Source organism: Numida meleagris, chromosome 2 (assembly GCF_002078875.1).
Source record: "Numida meleagris isolate 19003 breed g44 Domestic line chromosome 2, NumMel1.0, whole genome shotgun sequence".
NCBI classification, from domain to species: Eukaryota; Metazoa; Chordata; class Aves; order Galliformes; family Numididae; genus Numida; species Numida meleagris.
Genome location: NC_034410.1, coordinates 73,560,756 through 73,577,321, shown reverse-complemented (window position 1 = coordinate 73,577,321; position 16,566 = coordinate 73,560,756). Strand labels below are relative to the sequence as shown.

Here is a 16,566-nt window from a genome sequence, read left to right as displayed (position 1 = left end):
TCAAGCCCTGCATGATACTGAATATTGTAGAGTCAAAATAATTATGGACACTCACTGCTATGGGAGGGAGGAATAATGCACACTAATGCTGTCTTGGGAAAACATACTTTGAGAGCAAACACACAACCAATCATATTATTACCCCTTACTAATTTCTCTCATAACCTCTGGCAACCTGAATATTTTACATTCTTACCTAGTGACATCTGTGTCCACGTGCCCAACTTTGATTTTAACTAACACAAAAACACCCCGTTGTGTAAGTAAACATCACTGTCAGCGTTGCCCCTGCACTCACTGAAACTCATTGCTCACTGGAACTCTGGCATTGGCTCTTTCCTACTGATCCATTTTGCACAACCACAGATAAAGAATATCCCACACCCACCCATAAAATCTGTGATTTCTAGTTTCCTGCTAAAAACTGCCCTGCTCACTCATTATTTCATTGCTTTTTCTTCACAGACTCCAAATAGCTGTCAAACACGCCACTTCTGTCATTTGGCCATTGGTTTAAAACTGAAGGACAAACAAATAGACATGAAAAGATTTACTTGGAATTATGCGTGCTCCACCTGCACTCTGTTTAGGCAGAACAGCGCAGTCTACCTAAAGTATCATACATGGCATGGCCGAAAAAATGAACATTGGCATCTCAGTTATACCAAATTTGTTCCCATCATGTGAATACGTTTTCTGTCTGGGTGAATAACTTTTCACTGCAAAGTTAAAATCTTTCCATATTACACTGACAAACACAATTTAAATATTTTATTTGGGTCAGGATCTTAAAGTGTCAGCTTCTTCTGCTTGAAATGTATTCTTTGGACTCTCTCCAATTAATATTTAAATAAAAGTGTTTTTACCAGCACTTAACCTGAATAACAACTGCAAGCTAAAAGAACTTGTCAGGAACAAAAATGCAGACTGTGCAAACAAATCCACAACTTTCACCCATATTTGCAAGACAAAAATAACTACTCTGAAGACTGCTGGAACTGATCCATGAAAAAGAGGGCATTTTTACTGTTCTAAATTCACACTTAATCTCAGATGTTGAACTTCCCTGGGTAGACTTTACCTTTTAGAAGGCCTGTAGATAAGAACATCAAAGCTAGCAAACTTGAACAGGAAAAGAGGCTTCACAGACTGGGCTGAAGTACTCAGCAGTCAACCTAATTTAGCATAATATTCAAGTGTGCCCCAGATAGAAGTACTTGAAGTAGGATACAGCTCCATTCTCCGGCTCTTATGGAGATGACTACAGTTATTACTTCATTGGTCATACATCATAAACTATAGTTCTTTTGTCTTCCATGTGACAAATTTTAGAAGGTCATAGAAGTAGCAAAGATAACAAACAGAGCAAAACTGTGTTTTTCCTCTAGGGAAACATTCCTGACTCTAGTTCTGAGCTGACTGATGGAAAAAAAATAGGATCAACACTTATTACACAGTTCAGACTTAACAGATGTATGGGCACTTCTTATTCTGTGCAATGGTATTGTCAACATGCAGTCCTAATTAAATTTTTCAAAATGCAACTGTTGAATGTTGCGGCTTTTTGCTACATATTCAAAGCTCCCCATGGTAGATCTGCCTCATTACATCCTGAGTAACGATCATCCTATATAACCCTCAAAATCATTATCCTTAGGAGATACAATAGAAGACCTTCTCAAGTGCATATACCTGTTGTTGCTAGCACTTGTCAGGATTCACAGAAGTGGTTAAAGAGACTTTTTCAAAGTCCTCAAATTCCTCTGTGACACTGGAATGAAAGTTCCCCTGAATACTGACATGCAGAAGCCACAGCAGATAGTGTCTAGCCTTTATTCATTTAGACTGGATCACTTATATACCTCTTACTCTATTGTTTTGGGTTCAGAGGAGCATTCAAGCAACTTCCTAACCTACACACTCAAAACATAACATCTTCTGTCCTATCTCGGCAATTGACTACCTTCTGCTGCAGTATGTGATCTCAGTTCTTGTCATTCTTCCTCTTCTCCTTTCACGAAGCCCACTTCCATATGGATTCATCATTTTTCACACCTAGTCACTATCTCCATTATGCTTCTCTGTCTTTGGGCTATGCTAGCATTGGGAAGGCCAGAGGCTATTTCTCAGTAGAGAGGTATGGATACACCTCTGGTTTTCAGCACATCCTTTGTCCATTTCTTGTCTTCAGCAAGTAAGATATAAGTTCGTGTTCTTTATATTATTTTCATCCAGTTAAAACATGACATACCTCATGATGCAGTATGAAATCCATTGTAGGATGATTGTCCTAATTCTCTAGCAAATCTGATACTGAAAAACTTTCCAATGAATTGGATGCTTTGAGAAATAAATAAACCAGCAAATTTCATTTGGACTATTTTCCTATAAAATTAATGAGATTTCACTTTTAAAGTCTAGGCTACCTGCAGGAATGTCATCTTAATAAGATGAACTATATTTGGGAAAGCAGAACACACACTGCTGGAGCTGCTTTATCTCAGTGAAACATGAGCAGCTCTGTATTCATGAAAATGACCATCAGAAAGGGTGCTGGTCTCCTATTATTTAGTCTAACAACTGAAGGAAGCCAAAGACCAAGGCGGTATTTTTTTTTTCTTAAGGCAGCTCTTACACAGCTCATGATGGGAGTATTTTGTGAAAGACACTCTCACATCTTAGTTGGAATCAGGTCCAGTCAGGGAAGGAAGCTTTTGCTTCCTTTTACTGCTGATTAAGAGTCTAGGGCTTAAAGGGCAATTCCAGACAAGGAAGCAGATCTTTATCAGTACCCTTGAAACAGTTCCCACTGTTGTACTCTTTTTTCCTCTTTTAATCCCAATTTACAGTTGAAAAACATAGCTCAGTGAATTGTACCAGAATACCAGCTGTTACACAAAGATGCTAGATCACTCAACCTTGTTATGTTTTCAGTACTTATAAAAAGGTTTCTAATAATATTACATGGTTTCAATCAGTAAATAGTGTTTAAGAACCAGCACAGCTGTTTTCTGAGTAGCTAAAGTAGATCAGCTTGTATGAAAGCTGCAGAGAAAATGCCTCTAAGAGTGTAGTGTGGGCTGAAGCCATCTGGTGAGTATTATAGGTCGCCTTCTCCTCCCTGCTTTGTTCACAGAGAGTCCAGTTCATACTGGAGAGATGTTTTGCAAAGCACAGGAGGAGAACTTAGGATCAACTCTCAGCATTCATAGAATCATAGAATTGCTTAGGTTGGAAAGGGCATTCAAGATTATCAAGTCCAACCGCAACCTAACCATACTGCTCTAACAACCCACCACTAAATCATGTCCCCAAGCACCACATCCAAATGGTTTTTAAACACATTCAGGGGTGGTGTCTCAACCACCTCCCTGGGGAGCCTGTTCCAGTGCTTAACAACCCTTTCTGTAAAGAAGTGTTTCCTGATATCCAACCTAAACCTCCCCTGGTACAACTTGAGGCCATTTCCCCTTGTCCTCTCACCAGTGAGAAGAGACCAGCCCCACTCTCACTGCAATCACCTTTCAGGTACTGAAGAGAGCAATAAGGTCTCCCCTCAGTCTTCTCTTCCCCAGACTAAACAGCCCCAGTTCCCTTAGTCTCTCCTCGTAGGGCATATTCTCCAAGCCCTTCACAAGCCTTGTTGCCCTTCCTTCGACCTGCTCCAGCACCTCAATGTCCTTTCTGTGCTGAGGCGCCCCAAACTGAACACAGTACTCAAGGTGAGGCCTCACCAATGCTGAGTACAGGGGCAGGATGACTTCCCTAGTCCTGCTCACCACACCATTCCTGATATACAAGCCAGGATGCCGTTGGCCTTCTTGGCCACCTGGGCACACTGCTGGCTCATATTCAGCCAACTGTCCATCAGCACACCAAGGTTCCTTTCCGTCAGGCAGCTTTCCAGCCACTCTTCCCCAAGCCTGTAGGGTTGTCTGGGGTTGCTGTGACCAAAGTGCAGGACCCAACACTTGGCCCTGTTGAAACTCACATGGTTTGCCTTGGCCCATCGATGCAGTCTATCCAGGTCCCTCTGTAAAGCCTCTCTACCCTCTGGCAGATCAACACTCCCTCCCAACTTGGTGTCATCTGCAAACTTACTGAGGGTGGACTCAGTCCCATCATCAAGATCGACTCTCTGGGCCTGGCCATCCAGCCAGTGTTTCACCCAGCAGAGCGTATGCCCATCCAAACCATGGGCAGCCAGCTTCTCCACAAGGATGCTGTGGGGGGAGCATCTTTGACATCTCCTCAAGCAATTAAGAAAGCTACAGGGACAAGCTGCAAGATAGCAGAAACAATAACTAAATATACTAAAAATATTCTAACAAGTGTGTAAACATAGCATCTTGAGTTCCACTGAAACATAGAGTTTCTACAATAAGGAAATTATAGCAATTTACTAGTTCTGTATCACCATCAGTAAACACTTCTAATGTTACTTGGATGCTACTTTTCAGCACACCCTTTCTACAGGTTCATGTAAGAATTTTCAAGAGAGCCATCAATTTTTGGGAAGGGTCTCAGCTTCAAATGCAAGCAGGAGTAAACAGGCCCAAGGAATCAAGGGGAACTAATACTATCCAGTGTTTCATTCACAGTCTTGACTTTAGGTCAGTGTGCGCCCTCTGCAAATCTGTGGATGATGCTAAATCAGGGTGAGGAACAGACTTGACAAATAGCATAACTTTAGCTCACAGTGACCTGAAAAACTCAGGGACTGGGACAACAGAAAACCCATGGGGCTCAGCAGGAAGGTGTGCAGCTGGGGCAGAACCACCCCATGCATCAGAACTGGCTGCTTGAAAATTAGCAACAACTTCTTCACCAGAGAATAGTGCAGTGCTGAAAGCAGCTAGGCAGACAGCAGTTGGACTCTCCTGCCCTAGACACTTGCAATGCTGAATTAAGCAAGGCCATAGCTCTAGTCCTGGTGACAGTCAGTGATAGCTGGTGATGGATGTAGTGATTCAGTGAATGCAATAGCTCTTGTTTTAAATAGAGTGCTGGAGTCAATTACCTCCAGATGCCCACTCCAGCCAATACTTCTTTGATTGTATGAGAATTTCTGCAATGAGAACTGACAAATAATGCAGTTGAGGCTTCCTGAGCTCCCACAGCCTAGACCTACTCTGTTACTTCAATTACTGCTGAAGAAAAAAAAGTATTTGAACACTGTTGGTGGGAAGGTTCACACAGTCAAGTTCACTCAATGGTGACAGTGTTGTAGTCTCATTCCAACTCAATCCGTAAGAAATAGACAGTTGCATGGCTTCCACGGCTTTTAAGTCCTCCCATGACCAACCCATTATAAATTATAAAAAAAACTTCTCTCAGATATCTCCAGATCTAGATTAGTGTCTTGGTGATTATTCCTTCACCATTCCCTGCTGTATGTTTAAAAAAAAAGCAGAAAACATTGCAGTTGATGGTTTTAGCTTCAAATTATAGAAAAAATAGGAGTCCCCGTTATCAGGAGTGACTAGCTGGGAATGATAGGGTAATTAAAAGCATAAAAGCCTGGACTTAATATTTCAGCAGGTAAAACATTAATTGTTAAACAGGGAACAGGTGATAGATTCTAGAATTTAAACATACCTTATTGGAGCCAACAATCAACTCAAGATGTTAAATAATCCACTCCTTATTTCCTCAAAGAGTCATTATGTATAAAATCTGTTACTGTTTGGCAATCAATCTTCCAGAACACCACCTGAGATGGGATTGAAAATTCCTCAAATGCTGTTGTAGAATGCAATTACCTATCTGAAGATTTAGTTAGGTAGGCAGCACCAAGACCAAATGTGATAGGAATTATTTTGCTCATACACTACCAGACATAGTCAAAAGGGTGATGGACATTCTTTGCCATAGTACCTAAGGCAAGGTATATACTAAAAGATGGACAGACTGTCCTCCCATTATGCAATCCATTTCAGATGCAACATCGTTATCTTGTGATGACTTCTATCTGGTTTTGTGTTACTTTATTTTGAGAAAAATTTTAATCATCTTCATGCAAACCTTTTTAGCAGTGAAATAATAATGAACAAGAACTTGTAAACATACCTAGTGTTATTTTTGGCCTTCATCTTGAGATGTGATTTACATGGTTGTGTTACAGTTTGGTTTTTCAGTGGTATGAGTTCTGCACTTCATTTTACTATGTGGTAATTTTACATCTACCTAAAGCCTTTGTACAGAAAAAACCCAGACCATAAGCCTTAAATCATACATTCCAGATTGAGTCATAGACAAGAGAAAGGCAGTTGATCAGTTTGTGACTGCAGAAGATAATTTTAAATTAAAAGCCATAAAATTTACTGTTAATAGAATCTGAAAAAGTATCTTTTTCTTCTTTCTTTTATTAATTCCATTAGGTCTTCAACACCACAAAAAGACATCAGGAGAAAGGAAATAAATGTAAAGAAAGGAAGTCTTAATATTCACAACGCAACATGCCAAAAGCTTATACAAAGCAATCTAACAATCTGTATGTTTGATCTCTATCCACTTTTTAATTTATTCTTGACCATGAGATTTTTCATAAAAGATGTTTCAGAATCAAAACTTGAATTTACACCCAGGTTAAGAATGCTCATATACACATTTAGTTTGGAGCCATAATATCAACAGAAGGCATGTTAATTTAAGAGGGGTAAAAGGACAAGACTCTACAAAAATCCACGATACTCTGGGTAAGAAAATACATAGTGCTAGGGGAAGGAAGGGGGGGGTGAAAATCTTTCTTGCTTAAGTCATGCTTAGAGCAGTAACCACACTTTGCAGTGGGAATATTATTACTTGCAGGGTTAAAGATTCAAACAAGTAATGATGAATTCATAGATTCTCTGCAACTCCAGTAAAGCAAGAACGTTATCCAAAGGGAATATCAAGTGGCTGCTGGAAGTCTGGAAGGTGTTTTCCAGGGCTGTTTATACTGGACTGTACAGTGATGAAAGCTATTTTTGTGTTAGGACTGTGTCAAAGCCATTAGGGTAATTTATCACCCAGAATAAGAAAACCCAGAATTAGAAAATTTGCATAGTGTGGGGGAAAAAGTGGGGGAGGGCTACAGAGTCTCCTGCCCTGGGAATTGTACTACCATGTGACTTAATACAGAAAGTAACCTTTCACAAAATGAAGGAAAATAGTTTTGGTGAGAAGAAAAACAACTTACAGTCTCCAAGTATGTACAATTTACTTCTCTGAATGCTTTATTTTGAAGTAATGTGTAAATTTACAGAAATCCAGACATCTTTATCCATTAAGAATTCAATATTTAAATGGGAACAGTATGACTGTCAGAGGTTTCCTTAGCAAGACAAGAAACCCCCCTTAGCTGTGTTGCTTGTTCCTCAATAGCTCTCATCTTGCTCAAGAAGCAAACAAAAACAAATATCAGCCCTTGGTTTCATTCCTCTTTTCTTAAGAACCAGTGGTGTGAGCATCAGTACTAATGGAGTCTAATTTCTTACAGGTGTGCTCCTGGTGCTCCTAGCTCTGAGTTTTTCTTTTGAACAGGGCTTCTGATCTTTTAATAAGGAAATGAAAAAAATACAGTATCCAAGAAGAAACTCCTAAGCCAATTACTTTTGTGGTTGTTATAGACTTTGTCATCTCAGGTAAATTTGATTGAAGTCTGTCAAAGAATGAAAGAGAACATGGACACAGCTGGCTAGGAACTGTGTAATCATCTATGGCTTATTCTTTCAGGGAACTAGACAAGGCACACTTTCAGCAGACAATAAATTGAAGTACTATTTGTCACTATGGAGTGGAAAGTTCATGGTAGACCTGAACTGGCAGAAGGCACAGGATGACTCCATGTGATCTGTGATGTCAGCAGTCATTTGATTTAATCTACCTACCTTTATCTAACATTGGTAACTAAAGGAAAACTCCTGGAGACTGGCCTAACGAAAGCCCCTCCTTCATAAGAACTTTGCAACACAGAGTATTTTCATAAAACAACCAAAACCTAGAAGCATCCAGTTGACAATAGAGGTAGTTGAACTATTTGGCCTTGTCAAAGTATACATATACGCACCATATATTTACTTTTAAAAGACGACTAAACAATCAATCATTGCTGATGCTCTGTAACACCATTCCAAACCAGGAAAATATTTTCCAGTGATACCATTTTGCTGTAATTAACTTCTTATGCTTTTTGTCCTACAGGATAGAGGAGAGGGAAATTTTTCATCTTACTGTTGGAAGTACTCTAATTTAGTGGTCAAGGAAATCCAGAAGAGCAGAGCATGACATAGGTGTGGATATCATATACCAAGAGAAGAAAATGCTTACCCTCATTTAAACATGATTCAAAATAAAGTGAGTTGATCCAGCTTACACTATGTTTTGCCTAGATTTTTATTCCAAGATAAATTTCTAGCTAATCTGAATTCCAACTATCATCAGTCTTGCAAACTGCTATCTAAAAAAAACCTGAAGCTCCATGTGCCGTTATTTCTACTAATATAATCATGCTGTACTGTTGATGTGCCCCAAGTTCCAGGTAGGAACATTTTTCTCCCCATTGCTTCATGTAAAGGGGAAGACTTCTAACAACCCATAATAATACTGTAAAGTTAGTACTTCTGAAGCCTTGTTGCAAGCTCAAGGAAGGTTCTCCACATCGTGACATCAATAGATTTCCACCCTACAGAGAATTAGTTCCTTTCAAAAGCTAGCACTATAAGCTAAGATACAAGCCATGATCTCTTCTGGCAGAATGGTGCAACAAAGCCTAAAGAAAGCCTATTAATGCCTGCAAAGATATAGTTGTGTTCATGAGTGAATATACAAGACAGCTGAAGAGAACAGTAAGCAAACGAAGGAGGTGAAGATATATTTATCTTAAGGAAGAAAAGAATTTATCCTCAAAATTTTTACTTAAAATACTCACAATGAACAGCTGCACTGGAATAGTAGAACACATAATGATCCAATTCAAAACACAACACAGGCAACAGTAACATCACCATCATCTTAAAGAGGGAAGGAAACTTGATTAGATAATATAGGAATCAGTTTAAGTTTTCTTTGAGGCTTAAGTCTCATCATCATCTTTCTGCCTAAAAATGATTAAAGATTTTCATCTTTTCTGATTCCCTTCTGGCAAACACCTCATCATGTTCTATGCTTCTGGCTCCAACTAAAATTTACTACTTAATCTTCCACAAAAAGACTGTTCTCCTCTTGAGCCAAAACCCACATATTATTGGAAATCTTGCAGGAAACCTCAATCTTCCAAGAATTCTAGCCTAATTAGACTTGGATAAAGAAAACGGACCAAACTCTAATGATCTTGACTTTCACACTTTGTCACTTCAGGTGCATCCACAGCTATATCAGCCCTACAGTTCAGATTTGTATTCTTCACTCTTTGTTAAACAGAGAATTTGTTTATTTTCTTTGTACACAGCTGTAGCCACTGCTGCAAAAGTTTTGCGTTCCTTGCCATGTCATTAACCAAAAGTCATGGCTGAGAGCAGAGCTTATGTGCTTCGGCATGGCACCGGGCTAACCTTAATCCAGTTTCCAGATTTGGTCACGTGTCTTAGAGAAAGGGAAGAAGAAACATGCAAATAAATTTAAGTGCTTAGAAGATCCTAAGTAGTCTTCTAAGCCTTAAGTGGTCCAATATGTCCAAAGTAACAGAAAGAAGCTCAAAAATTTTCTCCATCACTTAGAAATTTTCTTCTGTGGCAGAAAATAGAATTGGATTAGCTTTGACACCTCCAAGATACTACAGTGAAATGGATAGCATAATAATGAGTCAGAAGGCTCCAGGAAATCTTGAATTTTCAACAGCTGTATACTACTACACAAAGCAGCAAGGTTCAGGCTGCGGTGGTTATCAGGTAAGCCCCCTGCCACATGTTACAGAGTTATGCAATGCCTGCCAAGGACATAGAAAATGTGGTGAGAGTATGATTTATTAGTCTAAACCTGGAGAAGACAATTTTCTTTTATTTGCCTTTGTTTGCATTCTTGCTGTTTATCTACCATTTTATCTGACTAGTGTTATTTTCTTGAACATTTTTCACTCCCTTCGTCTATGAAGAAGCTTTTCATTATTGTTGTCTTCTCTCACATTCCAATCCCTCCTTTTAGACATTGTAACCAAGTGCATGAACCTTCTCCACTGTAACTCACTTGTTGAATTATGCACAACACGCATATAGGAACTATAGAAAAGATTATCAAGATCACGAAGTCCAGTCCCCAACACCGCAGGCAACTACACAAGAGGGATTTAGCTCAGAAGAGATCAGACTGTTTCCACTACTCATTGAACAACTCAGTGCCTGCAGCAAGAGATCAAGAACTACAGTCATCATATACTATAGGAAGATTAATATTTATTACAACACCGGACAGATTCCAGAATATATTGTCTTAAATCATTTAAAATCTTCAATTATGAAGTGAGTTTAAGATTATTTTTCCTACCAAGTTAAAGATGGAGAAGTTTACGTACACTCACTCTGCACTAAGTTATTATTAAAAAAGTTTCAGATTGTGAGAAAGCATGCTATTATTTGTTAAACTAATTTTCAGCCTCAGTAAAAGAATCTGGTTTCAGCTAATCAGCTGTCTTTTCAGGTTGCTGAGGGTAGGTAAGCTTGTAGGACTCAACCAAGACTAAACAGATCCTTATTTTTCTGAGCAGGAGCTCCCATCCTACCAGAACAGTCCATCCACCTTTCCTTAGAGTTACTCTGAACATGTGCTGAAAATTCTTTTTATTTGAGAATGATACAGTTTAGATGACCCTGGCAGACACCATGGAAGGTCAAACTTAGACTGCTCCTTTCCCTGAGCAGTTACACAATTTGGAGAAAAACTGCCTTCAACCATACTACTAGGGGTTACAACTGCACTTAAGTATCTCCAGAAGAGCCAAGCCAGTTGAACACAACATTCTAAATATGCATTAGCTGTCAGGTTTTTATTGCACACTTAGTGTAAAGTGCTGTCATAATACCCAAATATGAAATCTTCCACTGATAGTAACTTTAAGCATTTGACCTCTTGGAAAATACCAGACAGTGCACTTGGCTTCTGAAATTCCAAAAGCAGAAGAAATCTTTGAATTATTAACCTCTCTGCCTCTCCTGTGCCTGCAAACTCGATAGAAATCATTTCTCCTATTAATAAGTCTTATCTGAGAATTTTAATGCTGACTTTCAAGAAATATGAAAAAAACAAAAGGAAGTATGTGAACAGCTCATACCAAACATCTGGACTACTTGCTTGGTCCAGTGACAATAAGAAGTGTTGGATGCATTACTGGACAGAGCCAGCCTGATCCAGAATGATCTTGTGTCAGAGCAAAAGATACAGCCCCAGAACATTATTATTGTGCGCACATAAATCTATCGGGAAAATCCTTTAGTCAGACATAAATAGCTATAAGTGAAAAACTTGAGCAAAATTCTTCAGAAGAGGAATTTGTTTGTAAAGGACACAACATGAGTCCTTACAGAACAGAGATCATTTTCTATTAAGCAAGTAATGTCATAGCTGTGAGGCTTGTTTGCACATTTTATTGTTATTTTAGATTTCAGAGTGACTGCTATTACCATCCCTAAGCTGTTTAGCCTTAGGACCTGGCTCGAGAGTGTCAGAGAGCAGGAAGAGCAATGAAACTCCAGAAGGGAGGAGCCAACAGACAGGGCTGGAAACTGGCACTGCTCTGGTACAGCTCCAATCAGCTCTGCCTGGGATGAAAAGGAGTCCTGGGCCATTAGCAAGGAGGATACAGGGAGGCTTCAGGGAAAGATGTGTGGGGACAGTCAGTGCTGGCGGAACCCCTTAGGGCCACAGCACTGTGTTGATTCTGCCTATGGAATATCTTCCTTAAGTCTGAGGGCTCAAGACCCAATAACCAAAGAGCAAAACATTTGCATTCCTTTTGTTAACAAATTTGGAACATGTTGATGTTTCTATACAATTATCTTCATTAAGAAATATATATAAGTCCAAATTTCCCAGTGCATTCTGAGAACTGTTGATTTCTGGATTGACCTATTGAAGCATTTCCCAGCACTTACCACTGCAAATCTAATGATAGCAATCAGTTTAAGGGGGTTGGCTATTCCTTGCCCATCTGATTCATCCAAAGGATGAGAGGGAGAAAATGGAAGTCACCAGGATTTCATCCAATACAAAGTAACACCAAGAAGGAGGTCACATTTTCCTTACAACAACCAAATCAGCAGGGAAAGGAGCAGAGGATCTCTCTCAGCTAGGAAGTGAGAAACCAGAGAGAGTTCCCTCCCAGGAGGAGAAGACAACCATTTTTCAGTCCTCCCTTTATTTCTGTGCATTCAAAATATATTCTGTTACAGCCATGAAGTCACACAATCTTAACTACTGGAAGAACAGAAGCATCTGCAACAGTGCAGTTTATTGCGTGGGAAACGACATTACACACCAGGTATTTGCTCTGTTTTATTACTTTAGTTCATTCTCTCAGAAAATGTTCTTTATGGATGAGGGAAGATGAAGGCGGGTTTTTAGTATTCTGCTCACATTCCATTACAGTGGCCACTAACTTGTTTTTTGTGCATGCTCATGCAGTAAGACCAAAATTTACAAGTATCTAAAACAGAGTTAGAAGTAGTAAGCCAAAGCCATCTGTATTGGATCTTAGCACCTGCTCTGTGTGCTGACTGTTAAGATTATTTTCAAGCTTCTGATGGTATAACCACTTATTTTAAAGAAACTTCTTGTTTTTAATAAGGAATGAAAATTCACTAAAAATTTAACTTAAAAGCTCTTTGTTTAAACTCACGGAAAAAAAATGAGGGCATACCTTCTCACTCTGCACTGCACAGGAGCAAGTGGAACCAGACCCAATTTCTAGAGACTTCTACTGAGCATTCAGCTACCACCTTGCAGCCAGCCCCTATGGAAGGTAAGCCAGACCACATGGGTATGTGGTCAGACCTGAAAGAGAACACAGCTTCACTGAACGAACAGCTGTGTTGAGAACCAGCAACACCTGAATACAAATAATGCCATACACCAAATAGTTTATTTGTTCTGTTTCAAATGTGAATAGTAGTGTGCACAACTTTAAAGTTCAGTACTAATTAGTCCTTAGTAATTCTCACACACTATCATGCACTTAACCACCTTTTTTTAAAAAAAAAAGACAAGCCAAATACTAATTATTACATCTCCAGCAAAAAGCAGTAGAAAACATTGTGTCATCCTGGTGCAATGTATTGAAGCAGCATGAAATCAGGAAATAAAATATTTCTGTATATTGTTGTGTACACTCAAAAATTGATGCTATACTTTCAGGACATATTTATGATCCTATTAAGAATGTTTGCCAAGAATCATTTTCCTTTACTGTAGAAAACACCATATGTCTTTTCTCTTTCAGGAAAGAAATGGAATAGCTTAGTTTAGTTGTGAGGGATCTTTACAAATCCTGATCCTAGCTCTGAACACTTCAGGGCTGACCAAAAGTTAAAGCACATCATTGAGGGCATTGCCTAAATATCTCTTGATTGTTGACAGGCATGGGGCATCAGCCACTTCCCTAGGAAGCCTGTCATAGCAGTTAACTGACATGTAGCAATCACAGCTCCTTCAGAAAAATAAAGGAAGCCACCAGCAGGAAGGGTAATGATGCAGTATCCCGTTGACTCCAAACAAATATACAAGAAGATATAGATTCAAATCTAAAAGGAAAGGATAAAGAACCTGGCAGCGCTATAAGCCCTCTGGACAAAGGACTGTTGTAACTATTTACTTTTTAAATAAATGTGTACAAATACAAGTGTACAAACAAGACTGACACAGATTTTAGGGGCAAGGACAAGTCTTCTGCAAATGACAGATGATTTTGCTTCTATGCATCACTAGTTAATATGCCCAACTAGGGCCAAGTACAGAAAGAAAAGATAATTATGAACACTAATGCCCTCCTTTTAACTCATTTTTAAAGCTTTCATCAAAGGGGAAACACTTTCTGCTTTTATATCTTCAGTGCTTCCTAATACTGACAGCTTGCTGTCAGTTTTCCCTCTCTGTTCATTCAGTTTTAATGAATGAGTCTAGAGGAAAAACTGATATAGCTGTACAGGCTTATATACCACGTAATGCTATGACTACATCCATGCAGTTGCCACTTCCTAACCTTGCTGCCAAACAGCAGCTTTCACCTTCCAGTGCTATGCTGAAGTATCTTTCAGCAATTCAAAGTACCAAGGCATTTGCTATAAAGGAACAAAGTGTGTGAAAGATTCTTTAATCTTTTCAGGGGTTTATAATCTTCATATTTTTCTGTTTGAAACAATTAATGGAGCTAATTTTTTCAATCAGTTTCTCATTCAAAGACCAGTAATAGATACTTATTGTCAAGAGATCCAACTCTGGATGCAGTCACTGTGTTGACAATGTAAGTGAGTGTTGGAATGCAACTTCTCTTAGAGCTGAGGAAAGGAAATAAAGTGAGGTTTGGGGTTAGGATATTTCACCCACTCTCAAAACTAAGCTAACCAAAGGCAAGATATAAATTAAAAATCCCCACCAGCTTCTATCTGAAAAGAAGGGTCCATGGTATCAGAGTGTAGAGACTTGTCCCACCCGGGTGTAGCTATTTGTATCAAACACCTGGCAGTGTCGCTGCATTAAACTGTCCTTGTTCCCAGTTCCAGTCACATCTCGTGTTCTTTTAATAGAATCTGGTACTTGCTAATGCTCATATAATACATCCCTGTGAAGAGAAGCTCACCCTGCTCTGCCATGCAGGACATCTCACCTTTCATCTCACATAGCTAGCAACACTCTTTCCTGATCTGGAGCCTATACTGTCAGCATAGGCAGCTCTTGCCATCCAGGGTGGAAACTGTTCAAGATTTCAGAATAATGATGCCTTTTTTTTTTTCCTTCCCACCAAGTTTTAGGTCAAAGTGTACGCTTTCCCGTTTGCTATAACCCTTGGAGCAGCAGGCTGCAGAGTTTACAAAATCAATTAAGCATTGTGTTTCAGAGTAAAGAATGAGTGCTGTTCAAAAGAGGCTGCTCTCTCAGCAACAAGAGTACATGTCAGATACCAGTTAGAAAAAGAGATCTTAATTCCTCACTGTCAGCAATGAGAAATGGATGCAAGTTGGGGAAACAAAATGAGGTGTGAAGCTAGGACAGTGCAACAGGCAGAAGAATGCTGTGCAGTTCTGCTGCAGAGCCCAGGCAAGGCAGGATGGCTCTCTTGGGGCACAGGACACAGCCACCACTGTCTTTGGAAAGTTAGAGCAGCCCAAACCTAAAGCAGCTGATTTTTTTCTTTAGGGAGAATAAAATAAAAGATTCACTTTTATCCTGGGCCACTACTGTAAGGTGAAAAGACTCTGGACAAAGAACACAAACACAGTCTTCCTCAGGCCTCTTCACTTTGCTAGTGAGCATAAAATGCATCCCGAGTCAGAGGGACTCAGGCAGCTTCCCTAACATGTCTGAGAGGCACTGTTGCCACCAGACCCCTCGTGACTTTTATTAGCTCTTGCTTCCAGTTGCTCTTTTTCTGCCAATTAGGACTTCACAAAGCAGATAGGTGGCTCTGAGCTCCTTTCCACAGCCCTCTGCTTTGAAAGGAAAAGGTCACTGATCTTCATTGTCTGTAACAGTAGTTGGTTGTGGGACACAGACCAGGGTGCAGACTGGTTGGAGCTATACAGCATATTTGGCTGTAACTTCCCCTTCTGCCAAACCACTGCAGACCCACTATACCATGGAAACTGCCTGCATGTAGCCTGTGATTCTGCATTATTAACAAAGCACTCTTTATTGGCAGGGAGAAGGAAAGTGAGCTCATATGAGCCATTGGCTGAAAATGAACCCATGATGCAGTGCCCGCAGCAGTTTTTATCTCATGAATCTGCTCTTCTACACTCTGGGTAGGGACCGCAGGAGTGGGGCTACTGTAACACAATGGAAAGCGCAGCAATGACAGCAAAATAGCAAAGTCCTAGGCTGCAGCGAGGACTTACTCAAATACAACAGCCGTGGGCCCAGAAACAAAGAAAAAAAACATGCTTACCATCAGAAGGCCTCAGGTACACAGGGATCTCCAGCAAGAAACTCTTACTTCCACTGCCAACCCTTAAATGAGGTCTGGGAAGGGGTGGATCCCGGCTCCACCCCTTCCTGTCACTCAGGTGCATGCACCTGAGCTCCCCTGGATTGACCCTGCCTTCCCACTAGGTGCTCAATCACTGGTTCAGGCCGCGACTTAGCATTTCTACTGCAGCTACCAAGTGAGAGATACAGCAAAGCTGTGGTAAAATATTCAGAATCCAAAGTCAGAGGGGTGAACACTAGGTTTTGATTTAGAAAGAAGTATGAGAAATGATCTCCAAACTGATGTGGTTTTCAGATGCAGGCATTAACCTATACACCCAGGCTCAGAGACAACAGATGATGCCAACTTTGGATGCTGAACTCCCAACGTTTGCAGAGTCTGCAGTGACTCTGACTCAATTTAACTTCCTCTGTATTTTATGTCCTTTCCTCAGAAGGGCCGCTTTGCTAACACTG

The 16,566-nt window shown here is 40.0% G+C and overlaps 1 long non-coding RNA gene across 1 annotated transcript in view; it reads right to left on the bottom strand.

Moving 5' to 3' along the window:
- LOC110393549 overlaps positions 1-16,096 on the bottom strand; it is a 31,246-nt gene extending 15,150 nt beyond the window's left edge. The window contains exons 1-2 of the long non-coding RNA XR_002435033.1: positions 16,070-16,096; positions 12,830-12,963 (exon numbers count right to left, since the gene is read on the bottom strand). This is a non-coding gene — a long non-coding RNA (uncharacterized LOC110393549). The remainder of the gene's footprint in view (positions 1-12,829; positions 12,964-16,069) is intronic.